The sequence below is a fragment of the Pungitius pungitius genome, chromosome 4 (assembly GCF_949316345.1).
Source record: "Pungitius pungitius chromosome 4, fPunPun2.1, whole genome shotgun sequence".
In the NCBI taxonomy this organism is placed as follows: domain Eukaryota; kingdom Metazoa; phylum Chordata; class Actinopteri; order Perciformes; family Gasterosteidae; genus Pungitius; species Pungitius pungitius.
This window is the reverse complement of record NC_084903.1, coordinates 16749969-16767915: the sequence shown is the minus strand read 5'-3', so window position 1 is coordinate 16767915 and position 17947 is coordinate 16749969. Positions and strand designations below refer to the sequence as shown.

General features: G+C 41.8%; 1 protein-coding gene across 1 annotated transcript in view; it reads left to right on the top strand.

The window, feature by feature from the left end:
• esrrga (estrogen-related receptor gamma a) overlaps window positions 1-17947 on the top strand; it is a 110059-nt gene that overhangs the window by 26407 nt on the left and 65705 nt on the right. The window lies entirely within an intron of this gene.

Sequence of the window (17947 nt, the reverse complement as noted above, 5' to 3'; positions counted from 1 at the left end):
TAACGTGCGAGTCCAATTAAGACGTATTGTCGCGCTTTGGTCTCATCAACAAAACAAGAGCTCAAAGTAAAGAGGCAGAGAGCGGCTTTCCCCTCCCTCCCTGCTTCCCACCCACCCTCTAATCCCTTAAAAGCACTTAGGAGATTGCCGCTGCCCGCCTGCCTCTGCCTGCCCATCTTCCCAGTTGGTTGCCACGGCAGCTGATTGGTGGACTCGAGGCTCCTAATTGGATCATGAGGGTGTGATGCAGGCGACGGCGGCCACATTATGGGAAGCTGACTTTGTGCAGCGTAACCCTGCCAGGATGACCCCCTTCCCTGTGTGGGCCGGTTTGTGTGCGCACACGCAGACTGACCTCAATGTGACTAAGAGCCTGCGCTCATCAAGGCGGGCTGGCTGAGGCTGCGGGGGGAGATTGATGAAGAGAGGAAAAACGGGGAGAAAATGTTGTAAAGAGAAAAGGAGAAGAGGAAAAAGGAAAGCGTAAGGAGGGAAGGGGTTTCGAGGATTGAGATATTAGCACAATATTAACGGAGCTACGCTTTAAGTTTTCCTTTTTTACTAATTTCCTCTTTTCTGACAGTAGGGGGTAAGGTAGAATTGATGACATGATGCAGTGAATTAATCCCCCTGAACTTTGTGCCCGTGCTGTGAGTGTGTGTGTGTGTCTGTGTGAGTGTCTTTCACTTTGGTGCAAAGTGACTGTGTACGGTGTAAATTGATAGCGTCACTGCTCTTTGCCGCATTACGGGGAGCATGGAGCTGTACATTCAGTATCCTAACTGCATTCTGCGTCACACCATCATGCTCACCTGATCCCACAGACCTGCGGGAGACGCCAGCAAAGACCATTTCTGGGCTTTTTTTTAACTTGAAACCTTTTATATTTTTTTGAGACGTTGTTCGGGAGGTCAACGTTGTTATTACTATAACTTTACCTGGTTTTGGGTAGCTTTTTATCAAGTTTAATTTGGAAGTTTGTTTCTAATGCCAAGCACACTGTAAAGTGAGGACCCACTTAAATCCACCAAGCCCTTTAATTTGTATGATTCAGTATGACTTGGTTTATTCTTTTTTCATAAAAAAAAACAAACGGTACAATGTTCATAGTAGATCAAATGTCATAAGTGAGAACATCAACCATTTAAGGTCTCATAAAGGGTTCTTTAATTTCATTTGGTGTGAAATCGGACATGTTCAAAAATGTTTTCGCAGTTTCTTAAATGGTTTTAATAAAAAAAATGATTATAGACATCTGCCAGTTATTTTAAATGCAAACAAAATGAACATTATATTGTCCTACTTTTTTCATGTCATTAATCAATAATATTATGTTTATTTGGTTTGTGTCAAAGTGCTGCCAAGCCAGAGAAACTGATAACTAAGCACCTTTGGTATAAACAGTCAATTTTGAGTCATTTTATTTGTTCCATAATGCAAAGGTTAATGAAAACTATTAAATAGAGATTTTAGGTTTTTAGTGACACTGCAAGTCTTTCTCCTGTAAGCTTTGACAGCATCAACCAGCTGGTTTTTGCCCAATCAGACGTCCCAGGGAATCTTTTTGGTCCTGTGTGTGCGTGTGCTTATGTATGTGTGGATGATCTGGTTTGTGTGTGGATGTGTCTGACCATGTTGGGAGTCTCTTCTGCATATGTGTGAAATAATTTGTGTGGCGTGTGTGTGTGTGTGTGTGTGTTGGTACAGCAGGGGCGTCTGATCCCTCCACCTTTTAAGAACATCATAGGGTGTGAAAAGCACTGATTGCCCTAACCGCTCTCATTGGGACTCAAACCCCCGGCTTAGTTGTGCTTGAGCGACTTTGGAGACACAAGAGAGGGAGAGAAAAAAGAAGTGTTTGTGTGTGTGTGTGTGTGTGAGAGAGAGAGGGAATAGGGAAGAGACTGGAGGGTGGGAGTGAATTTGTTTGTAAGTGATGGAGGAGGAGAGAGGAGATCGGGGTTAGCTAAGGAAATAGTGAGCAAAAGTAAGACATGGTAAGAGAATGAGGGATGGGAGGAGAGGGAGAAGGAAGTCTTGAACCTGGCATGTTTGGAAAGACAAGACAAGACAAGACGAGTCAAGATGGGATAGTCGTTACCTCTTCTTAATTCTTGACATTTTAAGCTGCTTAATAACATCACTAGCGTTGATACATCCATCAGGTGCTGATCTACTTTTGTTTAAAGAACATTAAAGAAAAGACTCCAGTTAATATTCTCCTGTGTGTGAATTGCCGTCTAGACTAGTCCATAAAAAAGTTTAGAGGTGTATAAAGTAGGTGTGTGTGTGTGTGTGTGTGTGGGGGTGGGTGTGTGTGATCAATGACATTTAGGGGTTAAACGCAGTGTTGACTGTGTAGCACAGAGGGAAGCACGAGACCTGCCGACTGATATCCACTGACATTCAACACATTAAGCCCTACACACTATCTACACATGGTGAAAGTGCTGTTTAGTCTCCTCTGCCAGCTCTATAACGATACAAGCAACACGCTTTTACCCTTACTGGAATTTATTTTTGACCTTCACAAGAAAATCATGCAGTGGAGGGAACAAGAGAAATACATATTTTTTAAATATGCAGAGGACGAATGACACACCACATAGTGTTTTGAAATGTTTGTTGTAATGAAGATTCAATTAATTTTAACTTTTGCTATTTATTGTTTGTATTATTGATGCTTATAACAATATATATATATATATATAGATATGGTTTGTAAGTCCCTGGAAAACATGCAATGGGTGAGTTCATAAGGGAATGCAAGGCAATTAAGCCAAAAGGGCATAACAAGAAAGAGACATGGATGAGCCACCGGAAATTTGGGCAGGACTTTTTCTTTCTTCAATTTTAACTTGATCTATCTATCCAATACTTTTTCAGGCCTCTCAAATCAACAAACATTTATTTATTGTTCTTAAGAAAAAACAACAGTTGAAAATATGAAAGGGGCAATGATGAGTTGAGAGATTTAGCAGACTAGCTTTGTCTCTCACTACCTCCCTCCCTCTCTCACACACACACACACACACACACACTTTAAGACATGTACTCATACACGCGTCCAGTATGGCCCAGTAGATTGATATGGGGCAATGGGGTCAGATATCCAGGAGTAACCAGAGACGTGACCCCCTGTTTTTTGTAGTTCTGGCTCACACATACACACAGACATTGACATACAACTTTACACAAACGCCTATAGAACTGTAAATAATATTGCTTTAAGGAAAAGTCTGGATTCCTAAAAGCTGTTTGAAAAAAATGTCATTGATGGGTGATGTGAAGCTTCTAATAACCAGAATGAAAAAGGAAACACACAGTTGTAGTTGGCTCTAAGAAAAACAAACAAGAATACACACATACGCGCACACATACACACGTACATCAGGGTGGGGGTCATGTGTGGGGTTAGGCTGAGAGGGTCTCTAATAGGTTCCCCTGACACATGAGGCGTCAACACTGGAGACAGAGATGTCATCACACACACACACACGTTGTCCCACACAACACACACATACTCGAACAATCTTGAGAACACAAACACATGCAGCCCCACACCTTGTACCCCTCTATCCAGTTTTAAATGAAATTGATAATATTACACAAAAACTCAACTGCATTATATTTTAACATGCAAGCACGGAATAACACATGACTTGTATTAAGACGAGTACACAAACACTTAAACTTAAGGCTTTTTAGACTCACCAGTTTTTGTGCCCTTTTGGTCATTTAAAGCTTCTGTGCGTAAATGTGTGCATTGTTATGTGTAGCACTTTCAAAATACAACTGTTTTCAGTGTAGCAATGAGATTGGGAGTATATTTAAAAATGTGTGTGTGCGTGTGCGTGCATGTGTCGTTATGGATTGCCATGTTGTGGACTTGACAGAATCATAATTACGAGCAGTGATAAAATCTACCAAGTGTTTTCTGTGTGTGTGTGTGTGTGTGTGTGTGTGTGTGTGTCTGTGTAATATCTGTCATCCGTGGCAGCACGCTCCCTGTTAGCACACAGTAACCATGATCACACCTCCATCTTCCTCTAATAGGACCAGGACAGACTGACGGAGTGCAAAGGAAGATCGATAGATAGGTGGATGAGTGGATGGATGGATAGATATAAATATATATATAAATGATACTCTGCAGCTACAGACAAAATGAAGGAATGTACAAAAATTCTCTGCAGAATTCTCTCACAGAGAAACTCTTTCTCTGGAGTCGGCGCTCCTCTGATAATGTATTGCTCTGAGTGTGAGACGTCTTAAGTGTGTGTCAGACACGCGCCCCTTCACCACATAAAGGCTTTTTTTCTCCCTTCATTGGTTTGTGATCCAACCCTACCTGCCACTGTAGTCAAATCAGAGAGAAAGATGGAAGAAGAGGAGGATGGAGGGAATAGGAGGAGGGGTATGAAGAAGCACGGGGGGCGGGGGGGCAGCGGAGACCAGATGAGGGGAGTCAACAGAGAGGGGGGTGAGTGAGAGGAAGAGGGAGAGAGACGGGAGGCGCTCAATTTGCCATCACGGGTGCAACGGGGCAGAAAGTATCCAAAAAAGAGTGTTTGTGTGTGTGTGCGCGTCTAAGTAGGTGTGTGTGTCATATGAGCGATATTTATGCATGACGTGTGTGTTTGTGCGCGTGTGTCTTTTATTGTTGGCGAGACTGTGCGTGTGTGTCTAACAAGGGAGAAAAGACAACTCATTTGAATGTCAGAGACGAGGAAGCGGGCGTGCAGGGGGGGAGGGATGAGGCAAAGAGGGATAAGAAGAATGAATATGGATTACTGGGATGAAGATTCTATTATTTTCTGCCCATTTCTCTGATCTCTCTGTCGCTATGCTATAGGCCCTGTACTGTAATGCACGTACGTGTGTGTGTGTGTGCTCATGTTGAAGTGTAATAGAGAATGTAAGGGTCTGCGAAGGAAAAGGTATTTGCTTATGTGATGTTAGTGTGTATTTGTAACTGTGTGTGTGTGTGTGTGTGTGTGTGTGTGTGTGTGGGGGAGTGAGTTCTTCAGTTGGATGATTCAGAAAAGGGAAACCTGGTGGCTTTTTTCAGCTCAAAGCAGTATCGCTCTACATTTTGGTCCTCAACATACACACTCTTATACATTAATTATATACGTTGTCAAATTAAATAAAATGTATTTATGTATTATATTTTTTTTTAGCCGAACATTTGCCACTGCAGTATTTACTTAACCTTGCTGTCGCTTTGCATGTGAGAGCCAGAAAGGAATGCAGCAAACTGCTGTTTTGCTTCTAGTGGCCACAACATGCAGAAGCGTTTTAGTGAAACGGATCAGAGAACCATCTCCTGTGAAGTGTGCCACATGTCGTCATGTATAAAGTGCAGGCGGTTTGTTAACATTCATGGGACTAAATGTGCTTTTGAACCTCTTCACCTTAACAAAAATGCATTAGTACAATGTTTTGTTCATGGTTTTTCATAAGGGCAGATTTACTCTTTTGTATGACATAAGGCGTGCACAGCACCAAGTAACCCAAATGATAAATAAAGACACAGCGGTGCAGGTTTGATGGTTTAATGCTATTAAACCGCCATTACTTTTGTAATACAATGGAGAGAATGTAGCAAAGCTAACTTTAGTCATTTTAGCACTTTCTGTAACATTTGCAGGAAATAAAATTGCAATGGCCTTTACAGTATTCACTAACTAGAAACCTGAAATTCCCATTCCATTGGGAAGTCTGTACACCTCTGAGTTTGTGTTGCTCTTTCTCTTCACGTTACGTCATCAAATTGAAATCGTCCACCTCCTTCCTCACCACCCTTGCCTTTCCTCTGATGCATATTGCTCTTTCTCCCCCATTCTCCACACATTATCAATCTTTCTCTTTCTTTCTGTCTCTTGTGCTCTTGTTCTTTCTCTCCGGTTGAGTTGTGAGGGAGGGAGAGAGAGAGAGAGAGAGAGAGAGAGAGAGAGAGAGAGAGAGCAATGTGAGTCTAGGGCAATTTGTCCTGACACATAGTGATGCTCAGGTGGGAGAGAGGTGTCAAGCAAGGGAGAGTGAGCTAAAGACTGCTGTGTTGCAATGGGAGAGAGAATTTAAGAAACAGGAAAATGTAGAACCCCTCTTTTTTTTTATTAATTGGACCAAATTTGAAACCATGGGCATTGGGACCGGGTTCAAAAAGCATTATTAGAGTCTCAATGGAAAGACCCCAATACAGATAGAAAAGACTGTTTTCCTGTCTTAGTTTATGGTCTTAGTCTGCATATGATAGACTGTATATTTGTCTTTTGTATTGCCGATAGTGAGCCACTTGGGTATTTAACAAATAGTTCAAGTGAATTTTAATGTATGTTTCTTCCATAATCCCTTCCATCCTCAAATACTTTTCACCTGATATTTAATGTCACTTTGATATTTAATGACTGCAACTGCTGCGCAAATGTTGAAACGTTCAAATTGAACCATATAAAAGGTTTGTGAAAAGAGAACGAGAGAAAGAGGGGTTTTTTTGTCAGACGAGACTGGGAGAGGGCGGTGGGGGAGGGGGGGGGGGGGGGGGGCAGCGATGGTTCCGAGGGGCGTCCCCCTGTGATAGTGGCATGTTCTCCTTGTGTCACAACAAGAGAGCGAGTGGGATCGACAGAGAAAGAGATATCTAATCTTAGAGGGTAAGGGAGCGTGGACTCCCCAGGGCTTGTCGTGCTCAGCACCTTGTTAACCAGACATCTCTCTTTCCATCTCTATTTCCATCTCTCTTTCCACCTTGCAGCCCCCCCCCCCCCTCCCTCCCCTCTGTCACTGTCTAGCTCCTCTCTCTCTCTCCATCTCTTTCTAGCCCTGTGTCCCTCTTTTTGTTAGACAGGCAGGAACAATCAGGCCTCTTGCCACTACTGTCATTCTTCCAGCTCCTCCTGCTGCTTCTGTATCCACCCAAAGGCGTCCATTTCTACAGAGGTGCAAATAGTTTATTTTGTTTCATTCGCTTGACAAACAGTTTGTGTCCGTGGATGTTACACAAGTGTTTTTCTCGTGTGTGTGTGTGTGTGTGTGTGTGTGTGTGTGTGTGTGTGTGTGTTTCCTGTTGTCAGTGCATTGTCGGGTTAAGGAAACTCCTGTCTCTGGTTAATGGAACATCAGCCAAGGTTAACACAGACTGGCAGCACATACACACACACACACACACACACACACACACACACACACACACAGCAGGTAGTTGCCATTCTGAAAATGGAAAGTAATTTGGATTGTCACATTTAAACAACAACAATAACATGATGGCAATAGTTTTAGTGTAGCGAGCGGACATTGAAGTGGATTGTCACACGTCATTTACAGATCAATGTGACCACAGTAAACAGAATAAACTGAGGTGTATATTATGTAAAGGGTTTAGTCTGAAATAGAGGCTGCTCAACCAAATCTCTGAATCTCTACCTTGTCTGAGTCTGGCCAACAACATTTAAGTGTAAGAACTTGGGACTTTTCTCTAGTACAACTCAGATTTGAACTTTTTTTCATCTGTACTGTGTGTTTCAGCTGTTCATAAAAGCCTTCCTCTTGCTGCATGTGTGGCGGATAGCGCTGAGCTTCTATTAAGGTTGGTGGTTTGATCCCCAGGTCCTCTTGCCCGCTGCATTCTTGAACAAGTCCAGTACCTTCATTTGGATACAGCTCATTTAGCATGCTGAACTGTATCCAAATCCAAAGGGCCAGACGCGTCCTCCATGACACCGCCCATGAAGGCAGGTCCTGAGGGACTCAATTTTAAACAAACTTCTATACAAGAAACTCTATATGAAACTGTATAGGATTTATTTTTTTATTTTTTAAGTTTAGTAATGATGAGTTTGGTAAATGTCCACATCTGGCTCATGCAGAGACGACAGTTGGGGGCCAAGGCCTCTTAGTGGGACCACAGGATATTATGCTGCTTAGTGCTGAGCTTTGAGGTTTCAGGATGCTGTAAAACAATGTGAGAAGCACTTTCTACATCATTCAGACACTGCCGTAATGAGAAAATACTCTTAATCCAGCTCACACATACATACACACACACACACACACACACACACCGATGCGCGCAGAGGCGCGCAGAGGCGTATTTCTGCTGCCGAGTGGTTTCTTGGTGAAAGCATATTGCGAGGGAAGCAGTTTAAGGAGTGGCAATTATAGTTTTGGACAACGTCATTGATTTAAACTCCTGATTAGAGGAAAGGTGACAGAGGTGGTACATACAATGGAGAGGGTAGGGGTGGGGCGAGCATGGGGGAATGCACGCACACACACACACACACAGTGTCTTACTCTCGCCGTCACTCATGGGAATGCCTCACAATGGCCAGGGTTCCCCGTCATTCCTGCCTTCATGGTTCTTTCGGTTGTCTCTCTCCCTCTTTCCCTCTCTCCTTCTATTTCTCGACACACCTGACTGAAATATTGATGTTTCCCAAGCGCTGCTGTTCATGCCTAAATGGTTGTTTTTGTTTCAAAGAACAGGAGACTTTCACACACAAAAACACACTCACACCACACAGGACAGACGTGAGGCTGGGGAAGAGGTATTTGATCACTTGGCATCCTTAATGGTGTTAGACCTCCTCCTGCTTTATACTTCTCTGCATGTATGCCTTCATGTTAGTTTTCCCATTTTTGTGTTCATTAGCATAAAAGAAAAAGTTCAGTTCCTGGAAAATTCTGATATATAAAATCCATCAAAATGTGATATAGGTTCACTTTAAGCCAGTTAATTATTCTTTGGATGAAACAAAAGAGAAAAGGTTAAAGAGTTGGCCTTATTTTGCAGAAACGTTTTGCAACCTGACAACAATTGATAATCCAAAAAAGAAGAAAGGAATCCGGAGTCTGTAGCTGCAGCAGGAATATGCTCGGAAAAATAACAGCGTACATTCGTATTAAAATTGAAAGTGGCGCACAACCCCAAAAAGTTATTATATAATAAAATGACCCCGATCGGCAGTATGGTTTTCTTAAACTCCCACCTTCGGAAGGACATGAATCATCAATTCTTCTAATTTCAGTATTTTAAAACTAGAGATATTAATAATTAACTGTTTGACCATGACCCGAGAATAAGATATTTTAAAGTTTAACAAAAAAAGAAAAGCTGAGAAGGTCAGTATATTTTTTTTAGCTTAATTGATTCCAAAATATTAACATGCATGCTTACTTACCTATTAATACATATTATAAAAGTTTTTTTTACAGCAGGAAAACAGGTTCGCTCAGAGCCGCCGTTCTTTACTGTGCGGCCTCTGTGTTACCGTTTAGCATATCCTATTAATATTAGATGAGAATAATTTGTATTTGAGCGCACCATTGACCTTAGATTGCGGAGGCATGTAGAGTACATGCGTACGTGTGAGTGTGCAGTCTCAGGGCTTGTAATTGCAGATGTTACTGTGAAAGCAGAGCAAGTACCTTGGATTTTGGATTAGTTTTAGTGAGGAGTATATGGTGCTATATGAGGTAGAATGCTGAAGTAAAACACACATTTTTCTGGCTGGTGAACAAATCCCATCAGGATCTTCCTGTGTGTTCAGCAGATACACAATAGCCACCATATCTTTGCTAAAGTAGTTCCTCTTGCACTAGTCTGGTGGCTTGTGTATAAGCCCCCCAAAAAAAGAATTCTAAGCAATTTGTAGAATTTATTGTTTCTCACAGCAGATAAAAATGTAAGAGAACGCTAGTAGATGGAATTACCAGGTTACACCACAACACACACACTCTGTCTGATACCACTTTCATTGAGAGCCTGATGAAGGCTGTGATATCTGCTGTGTTACCAGTTTCATTTAGGCTGCAGTGTGTTAAAGGCTAACTGTGTGTGTGTGTGTGTGTCCGTCTGTATTCGGGCAAAGCTGGGGTGTACAAGCTGATGCCAGATTGTAATTGAGTCACTCTAGTTGGAATGCATCTCCATTAGCTCTCGCTCACCCTGAGCCTGCACAAGAGATCCAGAGCCTCTAATCCGGCCCGTGTTGCCAAACCTCACGGATTGCCAGGGTGATTCAGAAAGCCATGGCTCAACGGGGAAACTTTACAGTTATTCAACATGTTGTTGTACACAAAATACTTCTGTATGTTGTAAGGACGGTGCTGGTCTTTTGGCTTGTTTTGTGTGGATTCAAAGTGCTTAACAGAGAGCCCCCGTAAAGGATCCTTAACGTGCATCTTGTAAACTGCTGCAGTGTCACTTGCCGGTGTCATTGAAGTGGTGTTGAGTGTGATACTGAAGCTATTAAACGTTGACTGTGAGACGAAGTCACGGTACTCACGTGCTGACTCCATGGTGATATACCATGGTGGCTGAATCCTTTAATTAGGGATGTTTTGTTGTTAGCAGCAGTCCCATCTTTGTTGTTTTTAGTGGAATAGCTTCTACTAGATATGATGGTAAGATGGCCAAAAAAAAGCAATGTATTTCTCACATAATTAGCATCCTACTCGCATAAATGTATCTATTTGGATTTTGGCCGCAGCACGCTCAATGTTAAAGGAAAACAAAAGTTCTTGCAATTATGATATTTCACTTAAAATAATAATCACTCAATTGTGGGAAGGATACATTTTAACAAACCTTAATTTGTTTGGGAATGTTGATTGGGAATCATGCTGATTTTAACATTAACATTTTATTCCAAAAAGTGAATTGTTTCTCAAAGAAGTGCTAAACTTTTTAGCACTAAAACCTGAAGTCTTTTTGAGTACTTTGTGTTCATTGACAACGTGTGCGTGTGTGCCTGTGTTTACGCTCTCACTGTGTCCTCTATGCCCCTGCATTGTTCCCCATATTGTTTTTCTTCACAAAAAGTCTTGGCCTGACAAGGTGCTGTGCGCTGTAAAAATTATGCCTTGTTTATAGGTATTTATTTCCCCTTGACAGTTTAATTATTTCAGGCCCCATTGGAGGAAACAACATAAAAAAACTCCCCATGTTCATACAGATTCTAATTAGGAATGCTGGGAAATTAAAACAGAGTTGTTTGAAAATGCTGTCATTTTTCCAAGGCCTCGACTTGGAATTATGTCTCAATCAGCACAAGCGGAAATAATTACTTGTATACCTTCTAACTGCCAACATTTACCAAATGGCAAAGCAATTTACAGCCATCATGGCCCGAGAAGCAATCATTGGGCCAACTATAAATTCACAGGCCGACGGTTTGGAGAGCAACATTGGAAGGAAGGGTTATTGTGGAGAATTAGAGAGCGAGATAAAGGGTACAAGACCTTCTTGCCACCTGTGCACTCCCACGGGTTCTTCCGAACATTGTCACTAATTTGACTGTTTCTTTTTCCAGGCCTTGCATTTCATGTCGTGCATCTTTCATGTCATCGTACAGTGAAAACGTGGCACCGAGAAAAACACACATACACACACTCCTCAAATGGAGGCAGCGCGACAATTAAGTGATTATTTCCGCACACACCATTAAACACTCATTGCAGACGCAGACAAAGGCACAGATAAAAACATACATGAGCACAGACACTTAAACAGCCGCACACACTGGCTTTAGAGTAATTACTCACACACGTCATTAGACACAGATGAAGTGGAGTGTGTTTATATTGAGTGTATCTCTCAGTGTGGACCGTTGTAGGCCCCGTTACTCTTCGGATGCAATAACATCATCCATCTAGTAAAACAAATGAACTCAATGTTACCATCTAACAGCACAGCAACACAAACCAGATGTGAAAATGTAATACATGAGTTCATATCGGCGACAACAACAGACAAATAAAGAGAATGGCACCCAAAAACACATTTCTATCAAGTTTGCTCATGTTCCCAACAGATGTAAAATCAATATAAATGTAGAAACAATTATGTCTGAATGAGGCTTTTTTGTGGCAATAGAGCTGTGCACACCTGTACACATGCACTAACATACTCTAATGCAGCCACTGTGCACTTTCTTGTTTCTTGTTCTTCTGTGGTTTGTAGCCTTATGGTTGAAATGCACGTATTGTAAGTCGCTTTGGATAAAAGCGTCAGCTAAATGACGTGTAATGTGTTAACCAAAGCAAGGAGAAGCTCAGACAACAACATACACAGAAGGTAGAAGGACTTCTTTCTCTGCTCAGGTAGACATTTCTATTCTATATCTTCTACATAAATGTTTGATTGCTCCAATATCATATGTCCCAAATGTGAAATATCTGTTTCATTAGGACTATATCCATACGTACTTACTGTTAAAGTTAGATTTCACATTTTGCTGTCCTTGACATGTGCAATGGTTTTCTTCCGTAAGCTTATGCGTTTTCACTCAAATCCTAAACCACCCCAAAACCCTTCTGTTTTACTGTTGCTGTTTAATCTCCTTTCCCCCTCCATCTCCTCCTGTACAGACTCTCTCTCTCTCTCTCTCTTATTATCTTTATTCGTGGCGGAATTATTCACTTGGCTTGCACCTCGGTGTGAATAAATTGAGTGTTCAACTATTTGAGAGAGGGGCTTTTTAGACAGGCATACATTTGTGTGTGTGTGTGTGTGTGTGTGTTATGGGTGTGTTGCATTAACAAAAAGACAGCATCGCGAGACGACTAATCCCAGTGGAATAGCCCTCTCATGTTCTGTTTGAGAGCAGCGTAATTAAAAGAGCGCACCTCTCCGAAGTCACCTAGTTCAACACAAAACACTGCTTTATACGGACACACACACACACACACTCACACACACACACGTTCAAGGCTTTCTTCCGGCCAATACTGTGTATAATCACACCCCGGTGTCTGATTCGTCCCTGGGAATATATCAAAAGTTGAGGTTGAGAAGGAGGGAGGGCAGGAGAGAGAGTGCACAGAGGTTCAACAAAAATGTAAGGTCAAGAGAACATAATGAAATTGTGCTTTGGTGATAAAATGATTGAATTATTTATGTTCCGTTTCCGCAGGTTTCTCAAGCACACAACCGATTTGTTTGTCTATATCCACCTGACCGTCCGTCTCTTGGTCCCCTTCCATCACACCAACCGCCACTGCCAAGTGTCAAACTTCTCAAACTTTTTAGCCAACGATTTTCGCCTGTTTTTACAAAACACGTTAAAGATTCAAAAGAGGCGGAGGGTCATACACATGGATTGTTGTGCTGTTTCACACAGAAAGAAAAGTCTCAGACACAGAGACACACTAACAATCATCTTCAGTTGCCGAAGACGCTTCCTCTCACACACCGTGTGGCCAATGGAAACTTCTTGTGCAATGGGTCAGTTCGTTGGTGCCTCGTACAAGTCTTTGTAATGGATTTAGCATGATTTCAACTTGTAACAGATATCAAATAGATTTAACTGCGTGAGATGAGGTATATGTTGGATTTGGTGCTTGTTTATAAGTTTAAATAAGTTTACATTCAAATGGTGAAACTGTTTAGCGGAAGTTAATGTTCTCTTTTTATAAACGCCAGGGTCACCTTCGACATAGGACTTTCTCACCTGCTTTTTGTTACCTTTATTGCGCACACACACCCACACTCGGACACACACATCCCTACCCTCTCTCTTTTGCCCTATCTGTATAGTCTGTGTCTGCATCCCTCTCTGTCGCACATACCTCTGTCTTCCTCTGTGAATCCTGCCTGACTTTCTTATGGAATGACAAAACGGTCACATGGCTCTCTGTTCAAAAGGAATCACGACATGCATTGCATAAGATTATAAGCATCTCAGTGTGTGTGTATGTGTATTTCGGGTCATCTGTGGGGTTAAATATTGTCTATATTTGTTTTTTAATTTGCATTTGCCCTATAGAAACTGCTTGCATATTGCCACACAATATGTAATATACTCAAGTATATTAAAATATGTAATCGTTGATGTTTGATTAAACTACCTTTTGGTTTTCTATATATGTGTGTGTGTGTGTGTGTTTGTAAATCCCATGTACCGACCTCCAAAGGTTACCCGGACAGAGTTTTGGTGACAGGCTCCAGAAAGCCCCCTAAACCCTCCAGCTTTCCCCAACAGCTGGTGTTCTCTACTTGGCCGTCACCGCCCCTTCCCTCCCCGGCTCTGCCTTGGTGGAGTCCAAGTTTGCCCACAAACACATGTACACACACACACACACACACACACACACACACACATACAAGAACAGATTCAAATGGTCATCTTAATAGGTTTTTTGCATATGTGAAAAAAAGTAATCTGTGTAAGAATATGACATGTTGATGATTTGAGTGAACCCAATGTGTATTTTGTTTGTCTACCATCAATGCATATGTTGTAGGAAGCAACAAAAAGCCTCTGTGTGTGTCACTGTCTTTTATTCTGAAAGATGAAAGACTGAATCTCTATCCCACATTCGTTTCCTCAATTTTCTAAATAAAATGCATATTTCAATTCCTTGGCTGGTTATGTATTTTTATGACAAGAATTTCTGCCCAGGAAAGTAATATTCAAAATAGTTGGAATTGATATTTAATTATAGACGTTTAAAAAAGTAAACAGGAGTCCAGTATTTACATAATACTTAAACATTAGCCCCTTTGCCGTGATACCAATTAGTCAGTATCAGAATGATATCCAATCATGTTATTGGAGAACTTTAAAACCTACAAATAAATGAATACCTTAAACACCATTTCTTTATTTCATTTTTTACACCTGGTGTTTTGTAAAAATAAATGTATCCTGCATTTTTCTAAATGGACAAACAAGTTTTCAACCCCCTGCACAACTTTGACACTTGGAAACACGGACATACTTTCTCTCTCACTCACTTGCACACATCCTAAAATCAAGTGTAGTGTTTACCTAATAACACACTAAACCTCGCACTGCTATTACACCAATTGGACAGTTTGGGGACTGCAATGTCTTCCTTGGTCTCCGTCTCTCACTCCGTCCTCGCTGCCGCTGGGCTCTGGTTGGAGGGCCGGGGCAGGGGGGCTGTGGTCAAATTGGCCGTTTCCTCACTGGGCTCTGCTGTACCTGCTGACACAGCTATCAGATAACTTCTCTCTCGTCCCTGCTGGAAGTATAACTGTGTGTGTGTGTGTGTGTGTGTGTGTGTGTGTGTGTGTGTGTGTGTGCGCTTGGTCGTTGTGTATGAGAGGATTTCTTATTCCTTTGATGAAATTGGCTGTCAAATATGTATATATATATATATATATATATATATATATATACATTTATCATTGGTATGATTTTCTGTTTCAAGATAATTTAATTGTGTGTGCTTTACAGACCAACATGCTCCAATGCACTCATACAACTAGTATGTGTGCGTGTGTGTGTGTGTGTGTGTGTGCGCTGCGGTTGGCTATAAACTGACCAGAGCCCATAGCTCCCTCTGTTGGCTAGTGGTGAGCTACAATCTCTCCCCCCCTCTCTCCCTCTCTCTGGCTCTTGCGTTGGCATCGCTCTTCACCTTTACAAAAGCAAAGTTTGGTATTGTGCATTTTGTAAAATGTAACAAAGTTTTATTCCAGCTGTTTGTTGTATTTCCATTAGAAAATTGTTATCATATAAAATAGAAAAGTCCTATTTTTGGTAATTAGAGCCCGATCTGCTGCTGTAGCTTCAGTCTGGTGATATTTGTGTGACTGGCACATATGTGTTGCTATGCGGTCTGAGGTCAGCTGCTTAAGTGACCGCCTCTTGAATTTGTTAAAGACTGTGTTGACCAGCACACACACTCACACACACATACGTACACACAGTGCCCTGAATGAACTTGCTGTGGCCTATCGAGTGGCGTGATTGATGTCAGTGAGAGTTGCAATGGATAATTCTTCCACAGATGTCAACAGGCTGCCAGCACAGGGTCAACACACACACACACACACACTCGGACACACAAGACTGCAGACGAGGGACAAAAGAAAGAGATCGGTACACAGTACAATAGCCCCTGCAATAATTACCTGTGATTGGAGTCTACGCAGTGCCTGGGCCGGGTATTTTCTATCACGCGGCATGTTTTCTATCCAGTCTAGACATGGTGGGGATGTGATAGCCAGGGAGCCCACACTCATCACAAGTACACACACCCGTGAACACACGGCGTATTTCCTCCGCTTTTACTGTAATAGCTTTGTGTTTAAGAGGTTTGCGTGGCAGCCGGGTTAGTCCAGCGAGAGAGAGAAGTGGCCTTAAGGGGTCACTGTCAACATACACACTGACTGAGAACCAATCAATAGTTGGGGGGGGGGGGGGGGGGTGATGGGGGTCAGCGAGGGAAAAGGGGAGCGAGGCACAAAGAGAGCAGGTTGTTTCAGGGTTCAACTTGGATCACTGAGGTTTTGTAACTGTATCAATGGGTTTCAGATGGACAAGCTTCGGGAACACAAGAGGAACATGAGTGTGTGAACAAATTTGAAGGATCACAGCACCGTTTAGGGTTATATGTGCGTGGCACAGGACTTACACGTGTCACTTTCACAATTTCTCCTATTTACAGAAAAGCTATTTGTCGCATCTCTTAATTTCATTATTTCATTCGTATATGCTTACAGTATGTGTGACTCCATGATAAAGCTAATATTTGAATACAAATTGCTCAAAGTACATGCAGAAATTACATAATGTGAACCAGTATTATTTTTTTAAGACATACACATCCAAAAGCCGATCGGTTCATCTGAGACACACTGTTTAATTGATCTTCATGCAAGTCACAACACTTAATAATAACGCACAAGATATATTTTTTTTATGTGAACCTGTGAAATGTATGAAATGATATGTGCATCCCTACAGCACCTTTAATTTCCCATTATCAGATTTCCTATTGTTCAATGCATATTATGTAAAGCATGAAATCTATGCATTGTAATCTTTCCTCACAGATGAAGGGATTGCAGGGTCCTGTGTTTGTATCCATCTGTATTTATGTGTGAGTTAGCGAGGGTTTGGTAAAGGATTTGTTTGCCTGATAGTGACGGCAGCATTGATTCACACTCATCTTTGTCGATGCTTATAAGCCACTGGATGCATCATAACTCTGCGAGTGTGTGTGTGCTTGTGGACATGAAACTTATAGTGTCTATATATATAAATATGTGTGTGTTTGAATACACATACCTTTTTGCACCCCTTTCTTTGTTGCCTATGTTGCTTCTAAGATGAATTTCACCATATGGTGCCTGTTTGTAAACTGCTAAACCATGAGATGTCTTTATTCCTAAAAAGGCTGTAAAAGCACCTCTCGATTGCACTATTAACTACATGGAAAGCCTGGAAGTAATCTTTATTCTGCATAGGAAAAAGCAAACCAGGTTTCAGTATTATCCTATTTCCTATCTTGCTATTTCGGGTTTAATTTGAGCCACATTTGTTTTTTGACTTCTCACAACATGTGGTGAATGTGCAGTAATGTTTTATATATTATTATACTGACTCCACACTGACTTGTGGAATGTGACGTAGTGAGAGAGAGCCTCTCCACGCAGCGCCACTCAGATGCTTTATCAGCATATATATCGACAATATTAACATCCTCATTTTGTGTTTTGAGTAAGTAATATGGTCGACCAACAAAACAGAGGTGAGACATTTGGCTTGTTTGTGAATATTGGAGAGGGAGAGAATAAGAGGTTGACTGTTGTGCACGCACACACACACACACGCGCCACGCACGTGCACGTACATCAAAGCGGAGATTGGTTTCAGGAAATGTTTTATTATCTCTCCTCCAAAGCTGCTAATCACAACCACTTTCTTTCATCTTCGCATCCCTCCTTTGCACCCCTCTGATTTCTTTCCCTCTGTCTCCCTCTCTCTTCCACACTTCTCCCCCCCCCCCCCCTTCCATTCTGTGTGCACAGTGGCGTCGGAGAGTTGGAAAAGTCGGACACTTTTGAAAAAAGAAAGAAATAGGCACATCTGTGTTTGCCCCGTAGGTTTCCCATTTCCCAAAAGACCCTCCCCTCTTTTCTCGTCCCTGTCTCCTCACATCTCTGAGGATGAGTGAGACCATTTTC